The following is a 25623-nucleotide window of genomic DNA, read 5'->3' on the forward strand; positions in this document are numbered from 1 at the left end:
ACTGAAAATCCACTATCAAGAGCAACCTTGCTACGGAACATTTAGTAACCCAAGGAGGTGCTGGACACCAAGGTCTCAAGAAAGGAAATAACAAACCATGTGCCTGTGGTGTATATGTATGGGGGAAAGAGACTTGAGGGAGTAAGTCCTTAGGGGTGTCCTAAAACCTAGCACCTTGAACCAACTAGTTCAGGAGTGCTGGCTGAAAGCTTATCTTAAAGAGTCGCCTCCTCACAGAGCACTTAGCCTAAGAACACAAATAAGCCCTGAAAAAAAATAAAAAGATCAGTGAATAAGAGTCTCATAGGGTGCAATCAAGTGAGTATCCCAGGACATGATAAAGGTCTGAAAGCCAGTGAAGGAATGAACCTAAGTTGCTATGCATGAAACCACCATAAAACCAAGGATATGACCTCCACAATAATGACTCATTCCTCTTGGCATTCCATTCATCATTCTCTTGTTCCAGTACTTGCTTAGGGACAAGCAAGCTTTAAGTTTGGTGTTGTGATGCCAGGGCATTTTGGCCAGTTTCACTGACCTTTTCCTTACTGTTTTAGGGTAGTTCCATGCATTTTCTTAGGAAATAAGCAAGTTTTGGGTAGAATTTCACTTACATCTTGATTTAAGCATACATTGAGCACTTTACATGATTTCATGAGAATTTTGCATGAATTAGATGACAAATTGGATGATGCATGTCTCATGATGTGGATTAGAACTTTGATGCACTGTATTGCTTGATTTCAGGAGAAAGGAAGCAAGAAAGAGCCACGTTGGCAGCCACGTTAGTCTCACTAACATGACCACCAACGTGGAATGGGAGCTAGCTTGCAACGTTAATGAGAAAAGTAATCGCCAATAACGTCGTCGAAGCCATCATAGCCCACGTTAAGAGTCACGTTAACTAAGTTAACGTGAACTCTAACGTGGAAGAAAGAAAGTGGAGCCAACGTTAGTGACACTCACCTTTGTCACTAATGTTGGGCCAAGCTCATAAGTGGCCACGTTAAGAGCCACGTTAACTCAGTTAACGTGGACTCTAACATTGGGAATCAAAAGAGAAGCCAACGTTAGTGACACTCACCTTTGTCACTAACGTTGGCCAAGCCATAATGAGCCACGTTAACTCCCATGTTAACTTAGTTAACGTGGAAGATAACGTGGAGAAAGCATGTGATCGCCAACGTTAGTGACACTTACCTTTGTCACTAACGTTGGGGTGAACCCACACAAGCCACTATGAGCAACGTTAACTCCCACGTTAACTTAGTTAACGTGGAAGCTAACGTGGATAAGAGAGATGATGAGCCAACGTTAGTGACACTCACCTTTGAACGTTGGAGATGGCTAGCATTACTACGTTAGAAGCCACGTTAACCTAGTTAATGTGGACTCTAACGTGGGAAGTAGGGGCACATTGGAACGTTAGTGACAAAGGTATGTGTCACTAACGTTCCCGAAGGATTGGCAAGCTTACGTTAAGAGCCACGTTAACTAAGTTAACGTGGACTCTAACGTAGGGGGAAGGGAAGTCTCTCAACGTTATTGGAAAAGGTGAGTCCCAATAACGTGTGCGAAGGATCAAGAGGCAACGTTAGTGGTCACGTTGGTGCCACTAACATTGAAGTTAACATGGATTATCCTTGGGTGAGGAACATTAGTAAAAAAGGTGATTGCCACTAACGTTCTCGAACCCACACTCTCACTTAACACTAACGCCACTAACGTCCTGAGCTAAACACCCTGCCTACTCCACACTTTCTCTCTGCAAGTAAAGCTAAGCTCACTGTGGAAGATAACTACTTCAAACTCAAGATCCAAAGGCCCATATCCAAGACTTGAAGAACCAACTAGAAGATCAGAAGAGTAGTATATATAGGGGTAGTTTTGAATTAGAAAGAAGCTTTTTGGGGATTGGAAATTGGGAACTACTCTCTGTATAATTTACTTTCTCTGTACTTCTAGTTCTAGTTTTCATGATGTATTCTCCATCTTTGTTTTCCATTTCTAGAGCTATGAACAACTAAACCCCTTTCATTGGGTTAGGGAGCTCTGTTGTAATTTGATGGATCAATACTAATTTTCATTACTCTTCTTCTATCTTTTTTCTTGATTTTACTAGAAAGCTTTCAATCTTCATCCAATTGGGTAGTTATCTTGGAAAAGAAGCTATTCATACTTGGATCTCTTCTGAACCTTGGAAGAGGAATGAAGAGATCATGCTAGAAATGCTTTCTCATGTTGGACCAAATTGGGTTTGGTTGGGTATGGTGACTATAATCCTACCAACACTTGATTTGGGAATGCATGTGGTATAATCAGTGACCATACTTCATTTCTTCTCATGAGCAATTGACCAAGGAATTGGCTATTGATCAAGATTTGAGAAATTGAATTACCAAGGAATTGGAATTCGATCACTTAAGATTGCAAGGAGAACAATGAATGCATTGATTGACGAAGAAATGAAAATGAACTTGATCCGGAGAATGCAACATCTCCTAAGCCCAATGAATCCTCATTTCTGATCTTACCCATTCTCTTTAATTTCTGCAATTTACTTTTATGAGCATCTTCCCCATTCCCATTTAAGATTCTGCAATTTACTTTCCGCCATTTACATTCAGCTCTTTATTTCCAGCAATTTACATTTTCTGCTATTTACTTTCCCGCCATTTAATTTCCTGCACCTCTCAAACCAAATTCTGCTTCACTCAACTAGAAGATTCCTCTAATTAAAGTTGCTTGACCAATCAATCTCTGTGGGATTCGACCTCACTCTATTGTGAGTTTTTACTTGACGACAATTCGGTATACTTGCCGAAGGAAAATTATTGAGAGACAAGTTTCTATGCTATCAGGAGGTGGGTTAAATCCTCATTTAGTCGACCTTTAGATGAATTTGATTTTCATCTTTGTGCCAATCTGTCGCTTTATAATCGGACGATGAATGTTTCAGATTAATGCGTCTTGAAAACTTTGTAGAACGTCTAATGTATTTTATTTAAAATAAAATGAAAATATGTACATATAGAGTTTTTATCTTTTAAGTCGGACAATTTCTGGATCTCAACTTGGTGCCTCATTAAAAAACCTTTTCAGGAAAAAGAGTGCATCCTATGATGACATCTTTTACCTTCTCTAGCTATAGTACCTTCTTAGGTTGCAGGCGTGCCACGACCTAGGAAGTTCTCACCCGTCGAGTTCGGATAGTCTGTAGTAGCCCTTCCCAAGTACTTCTATGACTCCGTAGGGTCCTTTCCAGTTTGCTGCCAGCTTTTCTTCTCCGGGTCGAGTTGTTCCAATATCATTTCGGATTAGGATGAGATCATTCTCAGCGAAACCTCTTGGCACTACCTTTTGATTATATTTGGAAGCCATTCGTCGTTTTAGTGCTTCTTCTCTGATCCGAGCCCTTTCTTGGATTTCAGGAAGTAGGTCGAGCCCTTCCCTTTGAAGTTAGGAGTTGGCTTCTTCATTGTAATGGACCACTCTAGGCGACCCTTCCTCGATCTCTACCGGGATTATTGCCTCCATTCCGTATGCTAATCGGAAGGGTGATTCCTTTGTGGTGGAATGTGGCGTTGTTCGATATGCCCATAGGACTTGTGGAAGTTCTTCGGCCTAAGCTCCCTTTGCCTCTTGTAATCTCCGTTTTAGCCCGGCCAATATGACTTTGTTAGCAGCTTCGACTTGTCCATTGGCTTGGGGATGTTCGACGGAGGTGAACTGGTGCTTTATGTTCAAGTCGGCTACTAATTTTCTAAAGCCTACATCTGTGAATTGGGTGCCATTGTCTGTGGTGATGGAGTATGGAACCCCGAAGCTTGTGACAATGTTCCTATATAGGAATTTTCGACTTCTTTGAGCAGTGGCGTTAGCTAGGGGTTCTGCCTCAACCCACTTTGTAAAATAGTCTACCCCTACTATGTGGAATTTAACTTGTCCTGATCCTTGGGGAAAGGGTCCGAGAAGGTCGAGTCCCCATTTTGCGAATGGCCAAGGTGAGGTTACGCTGATGAGCTCCTCTGGCGGGGCGATATGAAGGTTGGCATGTTTTTGACATGGTGAACATGACTTTACAAACTCTATAGCCTCCTTTTGTAGAGTTGGCCAATAAAATCCTGCCCGAAGTACTTTTTTGGTGAGTGCTTGTGCTCCGAGATGATTGCCACAGATGCCACTGTGTATTTCTTCTAAAACTTCCTTCGTGTTGGAAGTCGGTACACATTTTAGCAATGGTATTGAAATTCCTCTTTTGTATAGAGTATTGTTTATGATAGTGTAGTATTGTGCCTTCCGTTTTAACCTCTTTGCCTCCTTTTCATCTGTAGGGAGTGTTTCTGTTTTGAGGTAGTTAATTATGGGGGTCATCCATCCTTGATCCTGACCTGTTATGGCTAGGACTTTTTCCTCTTCCGAGATTGACGGGTTCTGTAGCATTTCCTGGATGAGACTTCTATTGTTGCCCCCTGGTTTGGTGCTGGCTAGTTTTGAGAGTGCATCAGCTCGGGTATTTTGTTCGCAGGGTATGTGGCGGATCTCATATTCCCCGAGTTGTCCAAGCTATTCCCTGGTTTTATCCAAATACTTTTCATTGTGGGATCTTTGGCTTGGTAGCTCCCTGTTATTTGTGAGGTGACTACTTGTGAGTCGCTGAAAATGATGAGTTTTTTAGCTCCCACCTCCTTAGCCAGCTTCAAACCAACTAGTACTGCTTCATATTCCAGCTGGTTGTTTGAGGCAGGGAACCCGAATTTGAGTGAAAGCTCAATTTGGGTTCCTTGGTTGCTTTCAATTATCACACCTGCGCCGCTTCCAGTCTTATTTGAGGAACCATCCACGTAAATATTCCATTCTATGGGGATTTTCGGGGTGTCTGTAAATTCTGCAATGAAGTCGGCTAAGTATTGTGATTTAATGGCTGTCCGAGCTTCGTATTGAAGGTTGAATTCGGACAACTCGACTGCCCATTGTAGGATTCTGCCTACTAGATCTGTTTTCTACAATATCCCTTTTATGGGCTGGTTGGTCCGAACCTTAATGGTGTGAGCTTGGAAGTACGGGTGGAGACGTCGAGATGTTAATATGAGCGCATAGGCAAATTTTTCTATTTTTTGGTAGTTCAGCTCAGATCCCGGTAGCGCTTTACTAATGAAGTATACAGGTTGTTGCCCTTTGTCGTCCTCTCGAACCAGTGCTGAGGCTACTGCCCGACTTCCTACCGTGAGGTATAATATGAGTGGTTCTCCTTCTCGTGGCCGAGATAGGATAGGTGGCCGTCCCAGAAATCTTTTGAAATCTTGGAAGGCTTGTTCGCACTCCTTTGTCCATTCGAACTTCTTTCCTTTCCTTAGAGTAGCATAGAAGGGAAGAGATCTTATCGCTGATCCCGCTAGGAATCTGGATAAGGCTGCCAGTCTCCCGTTGAGTTGTTGTACCTCTTTGACACAAGTTGGGCTCTTCATGTTGGGTATTGCCTGGCATTTATCCGGATTTACCTCAATTCCTCTTTGTGTGAGCATAAAACCTAAGAACTTGCCTGCTTCTACTGCAAAGGTGCATTTTGCAGGATTGAGTCGCATGCCATGCTTCCTTATAGTGTCGAACACTTGGACCAGGTCGGACAACAATGTCTCTTCACTTTATGTTTTTACTAACATGTCGTCCACGTAGACTTCCATGACTTTTCCGATATGATCTGAAAATACTTTATTCATTAGCCTTTGATAAGTAGCTCCCGCGTTCTTGAGACCAAAAGGCATCACAATGTAGCAGTAATTTGCTTTTGGTATTAAAAATGAGGTTTTTTCTTGATCGGGTGGATACATGGGGATTTGATTGTATCCGGAATATGCATCCATAAACGAGAGGTACTTATATCCGGAGGAGGCATCTACCAAAGCGTCGATACTTGGGAGTGGATAAGGTTCTTTTGGGCAGGCTTTGTTGAGATCTGTATAGTCGGTGCACGTTCGCCACTTCCCGTTTGATTTTTTCACCAAGATGATTAGCTAACCATAGTGGATACTTGACTTCTCTTATGAATCCTACCTCCAGTAGAGCTTGTACCTGCTCTTCCACATCTTGGGATCTTTCGCGTCCGAGCTTTCTACGCCTCTGTTGTACTGGCCGAGATCCAGAGTAGACTGCTAGCTTATGACACATTAACTCGGGGTCTATGCCTGGCATGTCCGCAGCCTTCCACGCAAAGAGGTCGACATTGTCTCGTAAGGACTGTACAAGTAATTCTTTTATATCTCTTTTTAAAGTCGTGCCAATATTGGTTGTTTTGTCTGGGATGTCTCCGATCTGGACTTTCTCTATTTCACCTTCAGGTTGTGGACGGAGTTCTTCTCGCCTCTGCACTCCACCGAGTTCGATTGTGTGGAATTCTTCTCCTCTGCCTCTGAGGTTTAGACTTTCGTTATAACAGCGGTGCGCCATCTTCTAATCTGCTTTTAACGTAGATATCTCTTCTGCAGTTGGAAATTTCATGCACAGATGTGGAGTTGAAACTATTGCGCTGAGTTAATTTAATGTTGTTCGACCTATTAGGGCATTGTAGGCTGAACTCACGTCGACCACGATGTAGTCTATTTTGAGTGTTCAAGATTGGTTTCCTTTTCCGAAGGTTGTGTGTAGCGGGATGTATCCTAGTGGTTGCACTGGAGTGTCTCCCAGTCCGAACAGGCTGTTTGGATATGCTTTGAGTTCTTTATCTTCCAGGCTAAGCTTGTCGAAGGCAGTTTTGAATAAGATATTGTCGGAGCTCCCTTGGTCTATCAGTGTGCGATGGAGATTTGCATTTGCCAGTATAATGGTGATGACTATGGGATCGTCGTGTTCTAAGATGATGCCGGATGCATCTTCCTTGGTAAATGTAACTGCGGGGATGTCGGGTGCTTCCTCCTTTCCTTCGACATGATATACTTCTTTGAGATATCTTTTGCGAGATGATTTGGAGATTCCTCCTCCTGTAAATCCTCCATGTATCATATGGACATGTCTTTCTGGTGTTCGAGGTGATCGCTCAGTTCTTCCCACCTCCTCGTCTCTTCTCCTTTTTCTTTGCTCATCGTCTCGGGTGGCCAGAAACCGATCTAGTTTTCCTTCTCTTACTAATTTTTCTATGAAATTTTTTATGTCAAAGCATTCGTTGGTGGAGTGCCCACGGACTCGATGGTATTCACAATATTCATTCCGGTTTCCTCCTCCTCTTTTGCCTTTGAGTGGTCGAGCTGGGGGTATTTTTTCTGTGTGGCAGACTTCTTTGTAAACATCCACCAGGGACACCCTGAGAGGGGGGTAATTATGATATTTTTTAATTTTTTTCCCTTGTCGATCTTCCTTCTTTTTGGACTCTTTGTCTTTGTCTCGGTAGGTGAATCCGGATTTTGAGGTTTCTCCTAGTCGAGAATTTTCTTCCATGTTGATGTATTTCTCTGCTCGTTCCTGCACTTCGTCTAGAGATGTGGGGTACTTCTTTGATATGGATTGGCTAAAAGGTCCTTCTCGTAGGCCATTGATGAGGCCCATGATGGCGGCTTCTGTTGGTAAGCTTTGTATGTCTAGGCATGTTTTATTGAATCTTTCCATGTAGTTGCGAAGACTTTCCCGATCTCCTTGCTTGATTCCTAGTAGGCTGGGGGAGTACTTAGCCTTGTCTTTTTGGATGGAGAATCTGGCCAGGAACTTTTTGGCTAGGTCATCAAAGTTTGAGATGGACTTCGGAGGTAGGTTGTCAAACCATCTGATTGCTGTCTTTGTGAGAGTTGTTGGAAAAGCTTTGCAATGAACTGCATCTGAGGCGTCGGTAAGGTACATTTTGCTTCTGAAATTGCTGAGGTGATGGTTGGGATCCGTAGTGCCATCGTACAAAGTCATATCCGGAAGTTTGAAGTCCTTAGGAATTTTGGTCTTCATGATTTTCCAAGTGAATGGATCTTGATCTTTGCGTGAGTTGTCCTCAGGGGTGGTCCGAGTAGCTCTTGCTTTGAGATCGGCTTCGAGTTTTAGAAGTTTATCTTTTAATTCTTGACGTCGTCTTACCTCTCTTTGTAGATCCTTCCCAACTTCTCGTTGATGATGGGTTTCTTTTTCAAGTTGCTTTAATCAATCTTGAAGCGCTTCTATCACTCCCGGATTTGATGAATTTTTGTCCCCATTGGATTCCGGATTGTCTTTTAGCGTAGTATCCGCATTTTTGTGCGGTGTTCTATCCTCTAGACCTGAATCGTGGTCGTTGTCATGATCGTCCGCCATGGTGATGGGATGACTTCCAAGTTCCCCGGAAACGGCGCCAATGTTCTGAGGGTTACCTGAAACTGTAGGTCGATCTCGATCGAGATCTTCTGTACTGATCAGAGATGACGTGTCCGGCTGGTGGGTAGTGGCCGGAGCTGTCGTGTCCGACTTGTTGGACTGGCTGCACTGCTGATCCTTTGTCACTGAAGGGTGAGGGTTACCTGCAAGAGATTCCGATGCTTAAGTTAGCATGGGTATTAAGCAGGTTTTTAGTAGAATCAGAGTATGAGTTATACTTGGATGCTCCAGGGTATTTATAATGGTGTAGAGTGACCTTTTTAGATAAGATAAGTTAGTTATCTTATCTTATCTTTTGGTGAGGTCAGCTTATCTTCAAGGAAACCGCCCTTATCTCTATAGGCTTGAACTGCCTTTCGATTTGGGTCGTGCTCCTCTATTTGGACCCCCTTACTGGACTTTCCTGTCGATTTGACCAACCACTTTGAGAAGAGGTCGGTTAGCCTGACCAAAAGAGGTCGGTCACTTTATTACTTATCATCCCGGATCGGATAGCTCGACCCAGGGTATGAACACTAACCAATATTTCAAATACAGTAGGCCCTTCATGATTCTTGTACATCACCACAGTCAGACTTTGTAAAAAATATATTTCTAGTAGTCAGCGTTTATTGTATGATATGACTCAACACAATGAACATAATGTAATGGAAAGAGAGGATAAGAAAGATTTATGTGAAGAGTTCTGAGTTATTTTACAAAAATAAATATCAGAGATTAATTGTGTATTAAATTTTTTTTATCTAAAATGTCAACTTTTAAAAACTTCATGAAGTAATTTGAATAATTAATCTAATAATTAATGTCTCTTTTGTTGAATTATTAAAATCATAATTTTAAAAAAATAACTGCTCTTTCTTGGATAATAGAGCACCCCATGGAAGGATGTTCATATTCCTGAAAAATTGATAGCAGGTAAAGAATTGCTAAGTGAGGGTTTAGCCTGAAAGATGGGAATAATATCAACCATAGTTATCAAATCCAGACTAGACCGGTCAGTTTGATCAAAAAACCGATAAACCAGATCTTAAACCGATCCAGATTAACATTCTAACCAAACAAGCAAACGAATCATTCAAATTCAAAAAATCTAGTCAAATTCGGTCTAAAACGAAGACCGAATCAGACCAGTTGACTCGCTGATGTCAGCAAGATGTAAGAGAGCCTAACAACCACTAGACCAAGTTTACTCTTTGTAATGTATGGTGTCTTTTTATAAATATATTACTAATTTTTTTGACATACATAATTAATAATTTTATGTATTAACTTTTAGTCATGCAAATTTAAGATATTTTTTAACTTTTTATTCTAATGAATAGTGTTCATATTAATTTAATATATTTTTTATTTTATATTTACTTTTTTTTAAATTAATTATTTTTAATTATATAATTATTAAAATAAACATTAAACATTGTTAAATATCTATAAATTAAAAAAAGATAGGCAAAAAATTTTTATTAATCATAATATATTTTTATTATTGATAATTATATGACATCTATTAATATTAATATTTTTTAACATATATTTGAATAATATAATAAATACTAATTAATTAATGAATTAGAAAATAAGTTAATTTAATATAAAAAATTAAAATTTATATAATTATTTAATTATAATCGGGTCAACCGATTTATCCTGTAATCCACCGATTGAACCAGTGATCCAATGACCTAATAATCTGGCCAAATCGATTACCCGATCGATTCTAATAACTATCACATCAACATTTGGTCGGATTCATGATCTCCTCGAAAGCAGGATCAAAGTTGGGCTGGCAAGGATTTATTGCTCTCCAACGAGAGAATTATGTTCTCAATTTTTCTCTATCTTAATTGATTTTGTAAACTGTGATCTTATACGGCATACCCATACAAGAGATCTTGTCACACTATAGCCAGAACGAAATGTTCTGCCTACAAGATTAAGGGGTTATCCTTGATATTTTGGATATTTTGGATATTTAATTACGGCCGATATTTTGGATGAATGGAGCAACGGTTCTTTGAATTCAAATTCTGTAACGGCCAAGAATACGGTTGCTGAGCTCAGGAGAGGAAGTGCTGAGATTGAAGAAGATGCGTCAGAGAGGACTCAGTCGTGGGACTTTGATGCGGACCGGGTGGTTGCTGTGGGAGAAATCACAAGCCAGATTTGTTTGGGCTCTAATAGCTCTAAGGCCCAGCTTGTTTACTCTAAGCCAAAGGGGGCAACGTTGGGCTTGACTTCCCGAGGCCCATCTACTCCTCATGCTGGTTCTGTAAAGGGGATGCGGATTGGGCCTGTTGCGAAGCGGGTTGTGGGTAATGCGGAGGGAGGATCTCAATTGGGTAGGTATGTGAGTGGTGATCCGTTTACATTGGGCGATGAGGCTGGGGAAGGAGACCATGGCGGCGTGGTCAGGTGTGATGCGGGAAGGAGAAGAGACGCAGATCGGGGCTTCGCCTTGGTGAGTACGACACTGACTGTGGAGGCAGATGCTCACCCTGGGTCGCCGCACATGATGATGGGGATGGGTGGCATGTGCAAGGCTGTTGACGTCGCGGGTGAGGTTGCTGAGGCGAGTCTGGGGGCACGGGGGTTGAGCGGGGCACCGGTGAGGGAGGTAGGCAGTGCTCTCGCGGGAGGGATGGTGCTGATGATGCCGCGGCTGGTGGAGGGAGGAGGGGCAGTGGATCTCGTTGGGGGGAATCCAGGTCGTGCAGGGGATGGCACTGGTTCTTTTGAGGTTAGCGGCAAGGGAGTGTCGCGCTCTCTGGTGCACAAATTGTGAATCACACTTTTCACAACTCGTACCACTGACCAGCAAGTGCACTGGGTCGTCTAAGTAATACCTCACGTGAGTAAAGGTCGAATCCCACGGAGATTGTTGGTTTGAAGTAATCTATGGTTATCTTGTAAATCTTAGTCAGGAAGTCAATTATGTTTATCAGTTGAATTGCAAATAAACAAGAGAGCATGGATTAAAGGTTACTTGTTATGCAGTAATGGAGAATATGTTGGAGTTTTGGAGATGCTTTGTCTTCTGAATCTCTGCTTTCCTCTGTCTTCTTGTTCACGCACGCACATCCTCCTATGGCAAGCTGTGTGTTGGTGGATCACCGTTGTCAATGGCTACCTTCCATCCTTCCAGTGAAAACTACGCTCACGCGCTCTGTCACAGCACGGCTAATCACCGGTTGGTTCTCGATCCGGTTGGAATAGAATCCCTTGATTCCTTTGCGTTTGTCACTAACGCCCAGCCTTCAGGAGTTTGAAGCTCGTCACAGTCATTCAATCCTTGAATCCTACTCGGAATACCACAGACAAGGTTTAGACTTTCCGGATTCTCATGAATGCCGCCATCAATTCTAGCTTATACCACGAAGATTCTGATTAAGAGATCTAAGAGATACTCATTCAATCTGATATAGAACGGAGGTGGTTGTCAGGCACACGTTCATGGGTTGAGAATGGTGATGAGTGTCACGGATCATCACCTTCATCACAGTTAAGCGCGAATGAACATCTTAGATAGGAACAAGCGTGTTTGAATAGAAAACAGAAATATTTGCATTAATTCATCGAGACACAGCAGAGCTCCTCACCCCCAACAATGGAGTTTAGAGACTCATGCCATCAAAGAGTACAAATTTCAGATCTAAAATGTCATGAGATGCAAAATAAGTCTCTAAAAGTTGTTTAAATACTAAACTAGTAGCCTAGGTTTACAAAAAATGAGTAAACTATGATGGATGATGCAGAGATCCACTTCTGGGGCCCACTTGGTGTGTGCTGGGGCTGAGATTTAAGCAATTCACGTGCAGAGGCCATTTGTGGAGTTGAACGCCAGTTTTTGTGCCAGTTTGGGCGTTCAACTCCAGCTTTTGATCCTTTTCTGGCGCTGGACGCCAGAATTGGGCAGAGAACTGGCGTTGAACGCCAGTTTACGTCGTCTATCCTTGTGCAAAGTATAGACTATTATATATTGCTGGAAAGCCCTGGATGTCTACTTTCCAACGCAATTTGAAGCATGCCATTTCGAGTTCTGTAGCTCCAGAAAATCCACTTTGAGTGCAGGGAGGTCAGAATCCAACAGCATCAGCAGTCCTTTTTCAGCCTGAATCAGATTTTTGCTCAGCTCCTTCAATTTCAGCCAGAAAAATACCTGAATTTACAGAAAAACACACAACTCATAGTAAAGTCCAGAAATATGAATTTTTCCTAAAAACTAATGAAAATAGACTAAAAACTAACTAGAACATACTCAAAACTACATGAAATTAACCCCAAAAAGCGTATAAAATATCCGCTCATCACTCTCCGTTGGAAGGAGATGGGGATAGCCTGGGAGATGAGTTGGTAGAGGGCAGGGACAGTGGCTGTCAGGGAGAGTTAGCTACTGGTGTTCAGGGGAGAGTTTCACCGGGTGTGCAAGGGGCCCCTTCTGATGCAGTGAGCGATGCTGAGACGGAAACATCAGAGAACAAATGGACAGCTGATATGCAAGAAAACCAAGAAGCCTGGAAGCTTGCAATAGAATCTGGAGCGGTGCAGTATGATGAGGAAGATGACATCATGGCCATTCTACAGGCACAGAATGAGTTAATTGCGTAGAAGAAAAAACAGGCTAAGCGAAAGGAGAAAGCACGGAGGAGTCGACCGAAGAATCAGAAAAAGGTGTGTATAAGTGCTATACGATGATTTTTAGTTCTTGGAATATTAGGGGGTTGGTAAACTAAGTATGATTAAGAAATTTCGGAGAAAGTTTAATGTGCATATGCTAGGCTTGATAGAGACTAAGACAGAGATGGTGACAAATTTTGATATAGCGCAACTGTGGGGAAATGGCGTAGTTAAATGGGAGTTAGTTGGTTCGGTTGGTGCTGCGGAGGGACTGGTATTAATGTGGGACGACATGGTGTTTCGGATGAACAACTGTTATAAAGGGGCTCGCTGGATATGCTTGGAAGGTGTGCTGCTAAAAACTAACTTTTCCTGTGCTTTCTGTCTAGTTTATGGGCCACATGAAAGGGCGGAAAAACTCATTATGTGGGAAGAGTTGAGCTTCCTATCTGGGTTATGCCAAGTACCGTTCTGTTATATGGGGGATTTTAACGAGGTAACTCATGTAGAAGAGAGAAAGGGTGCTACCTCTTTAACAGTGTCCGCAGAAGAGTTTAAATCGTGGATACAGGATATGGAGTTAGTGGACTTGGCAATAACTGATCGCTTATTCACCTGGTTCAGAGGGCAATCATGTAGCCGCATTGATAGGGGACTGGTTAGTTTAGAGTGGCTAGAAGAGTTTCCTGATACAAGACTGAGAGGGGGACCTAGAGGGTTATCAGACCATTGCCCAATGATCTTGGAGGTTACCCGGATTAGCGGGGGACCAAGACCGTTTCGGAGCTTGGATTCGTGGTTTACCCATGATGGGTTCTTGAGAATGGTGAAGGAGGAGTGGAGGAACTTGGGGGAGGGACAGTTCATTGATAAACTAAAGGCTCTGACGACTCCGCTGAGCAGATGGCATAGAGCCAATTTTGGGAATATGGACCAAAGGATTACACAGCTGGAGGATGAAATTAAGAAAGTAGATGACATGGTAAGTACTGGCACGGCTGATGGGACTATTGAAGCAAGAAGGAGAGCGTTGGTAAGCTTCTGTAGAAAATGGTATATCAGGAAGGAGCTTCATTGGAAGCAAATGTCCAGATCGCGGCACGTGAAGGAAATAGATAAAAATACCCGCTACTTCCACAATCTAGCCTCAGCACGATGAAGGTCGAATATGATTGATTCCTTAATGGTTAATGGGAGGTTGATAAGGAACCAGGCGAGGATCAAGACGGCTTTCGAGACTTCTATAAGGGGTTGTACCACCAGGAGACATCGCCAGTGATTGGGTTCAGGGATGGGCTTGTAAAGCAGATCAACGAGGAAGAGGCACTGGAGCTAGAGATGCTACCAACTGTTGAAGAAATAAAGGAGGCAGTGTGGGATTGTGAGTCAACAAAGGCGCCAGGTAGTGATGGGTACAACATGAACTTCATAAAAAAATGCTGGGATGACTTAGGAAGGGAGTTCACTGATGCGGTGCTAGGCTTCTTCCTTTCGGCTGCACTTCCTAGAGACTCGAATGTTACGTGGGTTACGCTGGTGCCAAAGTTTACTGGAGCCAGAGAAATAAAGGACCTCAGGCCGATTAGTATGGTGGGGTGTGTCTATAAGGTCATATCCAAGGTGTTGGTTAGGAGGATGCGAAAGGTAATGCCGGGGTTGGTAGGAGAGACTCAGAGTGCCTTCGTTAAGGGCAGGAAAATCCATGATGGGGCCCTGATCGCCTGTGAAACAGTGCACTGGCTAAAAACACGAAAAAAGAGCGTCGCAATAATAAAGCTGGACTTCCAAAAGGCTTATGATAGAGTCAAGTGGGGCTTTGTGGATATTGTCTTGCAGAAGATGGGGTTTGGCCAGAGGTGGAGAGGTTGGATAAAGGAGTGTGTCACCACTGCATCTATGTCATTGCTTGTCAATGGATCACCTTCAAAGCCTTTCAAAATGGAACGGGGTCTACGGCAAGGTGACCCGTTGTCCCTATTTCTGTTCGTGTTAGTTGTGGATGTTTTGCATCGAATGATTGGAGAGGCGGTGAGGAATGGCCGTATAACTCCGTTACTGCTTGGTAGAGATAATATTGAGTTGTCTCACTTGCAGCTTGCAGATGATACTATTCTTTTCTGTCCGCCTGATGAGGGGACCATCAGGAATTATCATCGGCTACTCAGATGCTTCGAGCTCATGTCGGGATTGGCCATTAATTTTGAAAAGTCCAGCCTTATACCGGTCAGCTGTGAGAGGATGTGGGTCCGGAGGATGTGTCGGTTACTGGGTTGTAAAGAGGCTTCATTACCAGTCAGATATCTGGGCATTCCCCTGGGAGCAAATCCGAGACTGGTTAAGACATGGAAACCGGTGATTGATAAGGTGGAAGACAAACTGAGTTTGTGGAAAGCAAAAACTCTTAACAAAGCAGGTAAGCTGGTCCTAATTAAGGCGGTTCTTAGTAGCTTGCCGATTTACTACCTCACTTTATATAAGATGCCAAAGACAGTGGCAGAGAAGCTGATTTCCCTGCAACGACGGTTCCTGTGGAGTACTGAGGATGGGAGATACGGGGTACCGCTCGTGAAGTGGGAAGTGGTTATGGCTCCAAAGAAGGCAGGTGGGTTGGGAGTTTAAGTGGTGGTGGAGGTTCTCGAAAGAAGACTGTCCCTTATGGAAGAAAGTGGTGTGCTCTTGTAATAATATGCATCCTGCAAGAATGGTGGGAGGACAACCTACTCCCACGCGAGGGGGTCCTTGGAAGGATATATGCCAGCTACAAGTTAGTAAGCCGGGGCTGAGAGATCAGATGATCAGGGGGTTGTCGATGGAGTTAGGGAATGGTAGAACAATCCGATTCTGGGAGGATAGATGGCTACCGGCTGGAGTATTGAAAGATATGTTTCCTAGGCTTTTCTCGGTCTCAACTCTTCATGAATCTGTGATAGCAGACTATGGCTTTTGGGATGGGCTAGTGTGGATTTGGAGTTTCCAGTGGAGGAGAGAGTTGTTCCAGTGGGAGTTGGACTTAGTACACCAGCTTCATGAGATCTTACAGTCATTCAAGCTTACAAATGGGAGGGAAGATAGTGTGGTATGGAAATTTGATAAAACAGGTGACTACTCAACAAAATCCTTTGTGCGAGTGATGCAGGAGGAAGTCCTACCGGAGGAGGTTACCAGCTATAGCTTCACTAGTGCTGTTTGGAAAGGATTTGTCCCCCGAGGGTTAAACTCCTTTCTTGGTTTGCGTTAGTCGGAAGGGTCAACACAAAGGATCGACTGTGCAGATTACGGATTATTGACCAGCAGGACAATAGGTGTCTTCTCTGTGGTAAGCCTGTGGAAACCGCGTATCATCTGTTTCTTAGTTGTGAGATTACATGGCAGGTGTGGTGTGCTTGGCTAATGGCCTTTCAACAAAGGTGGAGCTTTCCGGGTACTTTGAAGGAACATTTTGAGAGTTGGATGAGCTTTCTAGGAAGGAAGGTAGATAGGAAGAGATGGTTCACTGGATTCTTTGCTGTTATCTGGACAATTTGGCTAGAAAGGAATGACAGGCTCTTCCGAAATAAGAGTTCAAGAGTAGGGGACATTATTAACAGATCGTTTACGTTCTACGAAGAATGGAGTGGTGCTGAGCCCTTTGGGTGTTGATGGCCGGGTCACAGTGTCTAGGAATTATATGTTATCTTGTTTTATTCTTACTATAGCTTTGCTATCTACTCCACTCTGCTGTGTTAAGCTTCCTTTGATTCAAAAAAAAAAGGGGTTATCCTTGAAGACCCTCTTTGCTGTCTCTGTGAGCATGAAACCGAGGACGCTACCCACCTAATAAAAAAAAAAGCCATGCATGCAGCGAATGTTCTTTGTATTCCTAGCTGCTTTCTTACACCCAGATATTGTAAATTTTGTAAGGGAGCTACTCAAATGAAGATGTAAAAAACATCTTTTTATGAAGATGCTTTGTATAAAAGTGTGATTTATTAATTTGGCCACACTTCAAATAAAAACAACACTTTTATAACATATTAAAATCTAACCCTACAATCCATCATCTAAGGGTCAAAAAGAAAAATCATCACATGAAGACAATTATAATATCTTCATGGGAGTACCCACCATTTTGTAATAGTTCTGCATATTTTTTTGGCAAAAGTAAAGCAGCCTTGAGTTAGAAGTAGGGGAGTATAATATGAGTAATAGTCTTAGATTACAGGAAATTGTAAGCAAATTAGAGCTTTGATTGTTTAATGAATTTGCTTGGGTCTAATATTTTTAACTCAAACGACGACGACAGTAATAATAATTAATATGTCTCTTTTATTGAATCAGCTAGAATTCTAGTAAAAGAAAAATAATAAACAGGGCATTGAATTAGTAGTTAGTTTACTTTTAATTATAATAAAAAAAGGATTAGCATGCCCCTTCAATTGAATTAGTAAGAAATATAACTAAAAGATGAACAAATTGTTGAAGCTGTTGTTACTAATTCAAGAATTTCATTTTTAATTATAATTCAAAAATAATTATTGTCAATATTTTAATTTATTGAATTAGTGAGAATTACAACTAAAAAGTAAACAAATTAGTCAAGTTGTTATTAACTCAATAATTTTTATTTTTTAATTATAATAAAAAATAATTAATATGCTTCTTTTATTGAACTTGTAAGAATTATAGTTAGAAAAATAAGCAAATTACTGAAATTGTTTTAATTAATTAATTCCATATCGTCACTCGTCATAAAAACTTCTTTAAAAGACTTGGAGCTATCAACAATAAAATGCCAATATGGTTGGAGCTTTTAAGGAGAAGGCTTCAAACCAGAGCCTCCAACTTAAAGGCGTTGTTGGATGTGGAGCCTCCATTTTGAAGGAGCATTCACCTTGAAGGTGCAACCTTGTAGGTTCGAGATTCTTTTTATTTAAATAAAAATTCTTTATTTTCTATTTTAAATTATTATAAAAAGAATTATATTTTTTTGCATTAATTCTCAATTTTCGCAAGCAATTCAATTTCGCAGTTTAAGCTGACGAAATTAAGAAAACACCCAATTTGGCATATACTCATTGCAAAATTGAGGAATTACATGTTTTTATCACATTTTCGCCTTCAACAGCAAATTGAGGAAGAACATTTGCATAACAGTAGTTTCAAAATATTTAAATGTAATGGAAACAATCATTAATTTTGAGGTTCATGTCTCTTTCAAATAGCATCTTTGGGGCAAATGACATGGATAACAAGCGAAACCAAATTTACTAAGTGAAGTTGGCACCCGAGCATCAATGTGATTTGTGTAGGCAAGTTCGTCACACAAGCGTCAGGATACTATAAAATCTTCAAACGATGACGCGATCAGTGAAGAGGAGGCTAATGTTTACAAGAATCTGCAATGAGACGGACGAGGTTGACCTGGCACCTAAGTATCGATGTGATCTTTGTAAGCAAGTTGGTCGTACAAGCTAAGGTGTCGGTATACTGCAGGGACAGATCACAATATTTGGACTACTTATGAAATTCATAGATAATACACAAAAATCTAATTCCTTTTACAATAATATAAAATGAAAAATTAATAATTTATTAATTCAAAGGAAAAAACCCTATAGGTTTGATACAAGGAAGCCAATAGATTGAAAAAATTGTAGTGTGGTATTAATATTGAGTATTTTTATCAGTAAGCAATTCACAATATAGAAGTATGAGTATAAAGGAATTGAAGAATATGACTAGAAGAAAGAAGAAGGGGTTTAAGAAGAATAAGACAGTGCAAAATCCCTAACCTTAGGAAGCAGCCAGCAACCAGTAACTTGAGACAAGAATAAAAGGTGTACTGAGAAATTGAGAAGAATTAGAAAAGGGATAGAATAAGGGAAAAGAGAATAACTATAGGAAAAGGAGAATTCATACCACAATTCACTAATGATCATAATCCTCCAACCACTTGCTATTTCTTTTCTCCCTGGTGCTCTTCCTGCTGCCCGAAATAGGTGGACCAGCTACCACCTATCCATGGTTTGTTACAACTCTTCCTTCCAACCCTGCCTGACTTTTGTTTATGTACTCCTCGCTTTTATTTATGTAGTCCTTGTTTGCTGTATTTGTATCATTACCCTCCCCATCAGCAACAACCTTGTCCTCAAGGTTGAATTCCGAAAACAACTTGTGAAAGTGATGAACATCTTCCCATATTGTCTCTGTCAAGTTGCCCTGTCCCCATTGCACCTGACATTGTGGCACTAGTCTGTCACCCCTCATAATAGAACGTGTAGAAAATATTCTGGAAGGCTCTAACACTGGCCCTGCATTAGTAGTGGTCAATGGGAGAGGAAAGTACTGGGGAGTACCCTCTCTCCGAAATTGTTTGAGAGCTAAAACATGGAAGTCATTATGGATACGTGCTTCCGAAGGTAACTCCACCCTATAGGCCATGTCACTGAGTTTTTTGCTGATCGGAAAAGGACCAAAATAACGCAACCCCAGCTTCTGGTGTTTCAGTGCCACGGAATGCTGGCGATATAGCTGTAACTTCACAAGCACCAAATCGCCCTCCTGAAATTCAATTTGTCCGCGATGTTTATCAGTAACATATTTCATATACTGCTGGGAGCGTTCCAAATTAAACTTCAGTTGACCGAGTAAGTGATCACGGTCCTGAAGCCACTCTTGCAAGGAAGGATTATCAGTACCAGAGAGTTCATAACGAGCTAAAGTAGGAGGGTCCCTGCCATAAAGAGCTTTGAAGGGAGTCATCTTGATACTGCTGTGCCACGAGGAGTTATACCAAAACTCAGCCCACGGCAAAAACTCCAGCCAATGCTTAGGATTCTCGAAACAAAAATAACGTAAATACATCTCCAGGGTTCGATTACAAACTTCACTCTTGCCATCAGTTTGGGGATGATAAGCTGAGCTCAATGCTAATTTAGTACCTTGGATACGAAAGAGGTGCTGCCAAAATTTGCTGATAAATACCTGATCCCTATCCGATACAATAGATTTTGGAAAATCATGCAACTTAACCACATTATTGATAAAAGTTTCTACAACTGACCTGCTATTAAAATCTTGTTTCAAGGGAAGGAAATGGGCGTACTTAGTCAAACGGTCGACAACCACCATGATAATTGAATAGCCGGATGAAACTGGCAGAGACACAATGAAATCCATTGCAATATCTTTCTATACCTGTGATGGGATGGGTAAGGGCTTGAGCAAACCGGCTGGTGCCTTGTTCTCTACCTTTGCTTGTTGACAAATGCAGCAAGATAAGATATACTGCCTGATATCCTTTTGCATATGAGGCCAATAGAAAATGGAACAAATGTGTTTCATAGTCTTAGCAATTCCCACATGACCACCAATCACACTATCGTGGTATTCATGGAGGATTTGCCTAATTAAAGTGCTCTTGGAAGGTACCACTAATCGGTTCTTCCACAACAAGAGGCCATTTTGACAAGAGTAATTCAAATCCTTAACTGAATTGGAGTTGCACTTTGCCAATAATACTCGGAGATCTTCATCCGCCACCAATTCTGCACGAAGTTGGTCTAGCCACTCTACTCTTGGCGCAGACCAAGCCCCAAAGAAGCTGCGAGAGAGTGCATCAGCTGCAACATTTTCAGTCCCTGCCTTGTAATGGATTTCAAAATCAAAACCGAGCAATTTATGAAGCCATTTATGTTGCTCTGGTGTATAAAGATCTTGTTCTAAGAGCGCTTTCAAGCTTTGGTGATGAGTGCGCAAGATAAATCTTTTGCCTAGCAAGTAATGGCAAAACTTAGCTAAGGCTTCAGTGATGGCGTAAAACTCTCTGATGTAAGCGGATTGCTTCTGTAAAGTAGGAGGTAGTTTCTTGGAAAAATAAGCAATGGGATATTTTTGTTGAATCAAAACAGCCCCAACACCAGTACCTGAAGCGTCTGTCTCCACTTCAAAAGGAATATTAAAATTGGACAATGTCAAGACTGGTTTGGTGCATATAGCATGCTGCAGCTATCGAAAGGCTTGATTAGCTTGCTCTGACCAATTAAACGAGTCTTTCTTAAGTAAATCAGTGAGTGGAGCTGCTAATGAGGCATACCCTTTAATAAATCGTTGATAATAACCAGTAAAGCCTAAAAACCCCCGAAGCTGCTTTATGCTTGTAGGTTGAGGCCATTCCAGAATTGCCTGAACCTTAGCCGTTTCCATGTGAACACCACCGCCCCTGATTGTATGTCCCAAATAATCGATTTCCGAGGAGCCAAAACGGCATTTGGAAAGTTTAGCAAATAAAGACTCTTGCTGCAGTAGTTTTAAGAGTAGTTCCAAATTCTCTAATGTAAGTCGAAACCACTACTATAGAATAGTATATCATAAAATGTAAGAACCGGAGTTTTCACGAATAAAATAATTTAAATACCCAAATTAGGTTCCGAAAAATTGGGATATGAATTTGGGATTTAAATATCATTTTTGGACTCAGTAGGTCTTTCTGTGTGTTTTCTGCGAAAAACCATGAAAAACTGTGAACCGACAGTTGAATCAGTCAAACCGGTTTAAGTCTGCCCGGTTCTGTGCGAGAAAAAGTGAGAACAGTCGAAAACCTTAGAAAATTATTAGAAATGAAAAACCGGGCGTTAGCGTTAAAGGTTTGGCCCAAAGTTCGGCCAAATGGGCTAAAAACGCTAACGAATTGGACCGGGCCCAAGTTGGGCCCAAGTCCAACATATATAAGGGTTCATTAATGAACCAATGTACCCTCATCTCATAAACACACACACACATCATATTGAGAGGGGAGAAGAGGAAGAAGAAAATACTATTCACTCCCCACTTCAGCTCGCAATAACTTGAGCTACGGACCTCCGATTGACGAGCCATTTGCGGCCACACGAAGCTCTCGATGAGCTCTTCTTTTCTATCTAAAGAAATCTGATAAGATCCCTCTCTTCACGCTCCAGTTTTGTGCCCTAGGTTCTGTTCATTTTTGGGTTTAGTTTTTGAGTAGATTTCGTGGTTTTGCTTGTTTAGGTGATCTCTAGTAGCGGGTAATTGATGGATTTTACCCTTACTCACGTTGGATAAGGTAAGATTTCACTAAACCCTTGTATTTAGTTGTTTTATGTATCTTAGGTTTTGATTTTGGTGATATATGTGTTGTTAGTTTGAGCCTTGGTGTTTGTTAGAGTTGGTTGAGGCTTTGGATCAAGTTTGGTAGTTTCGTTTTGGTGTTTGGAGCATTTGGGAATCGGCCAAGATATGGTTTTGGTTTTCTTTATGTAATATATAATGTTTCTGGACACTTAGGCTAGTTAACCCTAAGATAGGATTGAATGATGTTGGTGCATAAATAATTACATGTGAATTGATGTAATTGTTGGTTATATTGGATTAGTGTGGTTGATGGTGTTTGTTGGGAATTATGGGTATTGATGAATATTTATGGTGATTAGTTATATTGGTGGATAATGATGATTATGGAAATTTAAGGTAAAGAGTTAATGTAAAATATTGTGGTGGTTTGGAATAAAGAATATTAATGATTATATGATTTGATGATGATTATTGGTATTTTAATTATTAAGAAGGTTGATGATGAATGTGAGAATTATTATTGTCGATGGAGGTTTGTGATATGGTTGATGATTATGAATGCATATTGATGTTGTTGGTAAGTGGAGATGATTGTTTAAGAGTTGATAAATTGAGATATTGAATGATGAGATTGTTATGGTTGTTGAGGATTGGAATGGTGGTATTAAGGAAATTGGATGTGATGATAGATTGAATTTAGAGTTGGATGAAGTGAGTATTAAATGGTTTATATGCTTGAAGGGTTGAAGTGGTTGAGAAAGATTTGGTATGGACCTTGATGTTGTTTTGGTATTGTTTGGGGTATGATTGGTTTGGCTTTGAATTGTGAATTTTGGTGAAGTTAAGGATTTATGATTTTTGGTAAAAACGAATTTTTGGTGAACTTTTTCTGATCATAACTTTTGCCAAGGTTTTCGAAGTTGATTGAAAATTGTTTAGAATTAAAGATCTTTGAAAACCCTTTAAATCGATATAAAGTTTGTGAAAATTACAATTTTGTAGAGGAAGTTATGATCATTCAAAGTTGGTGTTAAAAATCTGAAAATTCTGTAAGGTTGCAGAATTTCATGATTTCTATCATGTGTGAGCGCACACCCTGCGAAGATTTTGACCTGTGCGGACGCACACACCTGTGCGCACGAACAGGCAGGGGCATGCGTTCTGTTTGCAGCGTTAGCACAGCTTGTGCGCGTGCACATCAATAAAGAACTATGACCTGTGCGGACGCACAGCCCTGTGCGCACGCACAAGTCGGGAAGGGTTGTCTGTTGGGGCTGCTCGCACAGCTTGTGCGAGTGAACAGGCTTGAGAGTTTTAGTACCTGTGCATACGCACACTTTCAAAATCTTCCTAGTCGTGTGCGCGCACACCTCTGTGCATATGCATATGCCCTGTTTCATAAATTTAAACTTTGTTTTTAACTATTTCACCTTCCCAACAAGGTTGTAAGCTTCTATAACACCATTTTAAGGCCTTTGGGCTTAGATTTGAGTATGGGAATAAAGGAAATAGGCTAAGGGTCTAGTGATGATTATTTTGAAAAGTTAGAAGATGGAGGCTTAGGTTTCTGGTGTATTGAGGATGAGTTTGGTTGAGGGAAAAGGAAGAGTAGTGAACTTGGTGATTACCGACAATGAGATGAGAAACTGATGAATCAATGAATGCGGAATGGAATATTTATGATATTGGAGATGGTTGTGATGAGTTGAGAACTGGGAAAGGAATGATTATGGTCAATGGAATGAGTATGAGTGAAAGGGTGCTGCGAGCACTGGTCTCTGAGATTGAATAAGTGATTATGATATGCATTGTTATCCGTCGTAGGGGCTGTGGCAGTTTCCCGCCTACGTTCGGATGTGAGGCGTGAAGCTGGGCTTCTCACTCATATGTGTTGCTCAAGAGGAAGGTGGTAGGGCACTCTCCCTCGAAATTTTCCTCCTGAGCATGGGTTTCTCTCTGATTGCAAGGTGGTAGGGCACTAACCCACAAAATCATGCGACAACCAGAGGAAGGTGGTAGGGCACGCTCCCTCAGAATATTTCCCTCCGAAAGGAGAAGGTGGTAGGGCACTCTCCCTCGGAATTTTCCTCCTTATGGGCAATAGAGAGACTAATTCGGGAGTTGTCGACCGAATTTTCTGTCGGGTTTGGCAATAACCGACATGTGATATCACAGCCAATAGGGCAGACATTCATCATATGCATCTTCTATGTGCTTGCTTGCTTTATTTACTTGCGTTTGCCTAATTGTATAACATGCCTACTTGCTTCTTGAATTACTTGTATATATATGAATACTACCTGTGGTTTCTTTGTCTGCATTATCTGTGTTTGTTTGGTACTGAGGAGGTTAGGTAAGCGGTGGCGATGGGATCGCATGGAGGTTAGGTTGGCGAGGGCTGTGGGATACAGCGGTGTGATTAGTTTTAGTTAGAATTACCCTAAGTTTAGATAACCCGGTTCATGGTTTAAGTTCGTTATATATTTATTTATTTTGTTCTAAGCTTGAATATCAGTTTGATGTGTAGTTCTAGGATTGCTTTTGGCGTCCCGGAGCCTTACATCTTAAATTAATGGGCGTTGTTACCATACTGAGAACCTTCAGTTCTCATTCGATACATTGTTGTTGTTTTTCAGATGCAGGTCGCAACCCACCGCAGTGAGTTGGGTGATGGTAGCGGAGCGGAGGATCTTATTCTATTTTGTTGTCATCTTGATTATTTTAACTTGTACTCTCACTTTTGTATTTTGTTTTGCCTAGAGGCTTTTATTTGAGGGAACAAAACTTGTATAAGCCCTTTTGAACTACAGTCTTCTAATTGTCGGCATATATGGCTAGCCGGCTTAAACTCCGCGAGCCGTGGCTAGATCCTTATGACATTATACTATGATATTTTGATATAAATTGTATCTATTTCTTGTGCCTTAAGTTAGTTGCTCTGTTTATGCGTTTTGTGCTTTTCATACCCTAACTTTGAGCTTTATTCCTTCATCGGGCTTCTAGATTATATTATTCTTTCTATATAAATATGTATAAGCCTTAGAATTATCGTAACCTTTGGTTAACCCTTGCTTTACGGCTAGAGGTAAGGCTTGGGTTAATTGGGGTGTTACAAAAAATCCAAGTGCCATCTTTTTTCTTGACCAAAAGAATGGGAGAGGAAAAAGGGCTTTTGCTGGGTTGAATTATCCCCTCTTGCAGCATCTCATACACCATTGTTTCAATTTATGCTTTCAAGTTGTGAGGGTAACGATAAGGACGGGATTTAACTGGTGTAGCCCCTTCAATTAAAAGAATGCCATGATCTTGGGAACGTCAGTGAGGAAGACCCGAAGGCTGCTCAAAAACAATAGCATATTGCTGCATCAAACAAACCAAGGTAGGGTGAAGAGCTTCTAGTAACTGCAAGGGTGGCTTTACAATCCCATCCAATTGCTGAAGTTCAAGAGTAAACACTGCAGCCACTGCATTGGTGCTTACCAACCTTCGTATATGATGAAATTGAGCTTGAGATGAAGGTGGACTCTTATAACCCTGCACAGTGACAAATTCCCCTTTATGCCAGAAGCGAAGAAATGAAGAATTATAGTCTAAAATATGAGCCTTCAATGT

This window comes from Arachis hypogaea, chromosome 18, assembly GCF_003086295.3.
Source record: "Arachis hypogaea cultivar Tifrunner chromosome 18, arahy.Tifrunner.gnm2.J5K5, whole genome shotgun sequence".
NCBI lineage: Eukaryota > Viridiplantae > Streptophyta > Magnoliopsida > Fabales > Fabaceae > Arachis > Arachis hypogaea.